Source organism: Arachis ipaensis, chromosome B04 (assembly GCF_000816755.2).
Source record: "Arachis ipaensis cultivar K30076 chromosome B04, Araip1.1, whole genome shotgun sequence".
Classification (NCBI taxonomy): domain Eukaryota; kingdom Viridiplantae; phylum Streptophyta; class Magnoliopsida; order Fabales; family Fabaceae; genus Arachis; species Arachis ipaensis.
In genome coordinates this window covers 34,943,160-34,943,563 of record NC_029788.2, presented here as the reverse complement: position 1 = coordinate 34,943,563, position 404 = coordinate 34,943,160, and positions in this window count along the sequence as shown.

The following is a 404-nucleotide window of genomic DNA, read 5'->3' as shown; positions in this document are numbered from 1 at the left end:
ACCAAACTCAAAGCGAGAGGGGTGAGAATTCATGGTAGCTAATAAAATTAAAAACGAAAATAAAAACAAATTTAAATTAAAAGGTTATTGAAATTTAAATTTTGAATTTGAAAATTAAATTTTGAAATTTGAAAATTAAATTTTGAAATTTGAAATTTGAAATTTGAAATTTAAATATTGAATTTTGAAATTTGATTTTTGAAATAAGATAAGATAAGATTTTGAAAAAGATATGATTTTTTGAAAAAGATTTAAATTTTTGAATTTTGAAAATTGAAATTTGAAATTTTGAAATTTGAATTTTTAAAAAAATTTTTTTAATTTGAATTTCGAAAATTGAAATTTGAGATTTTAAATTTGAGTTTTAAATTTTGAATTTTTTGAATTTAATGAGGAAAGAGAAA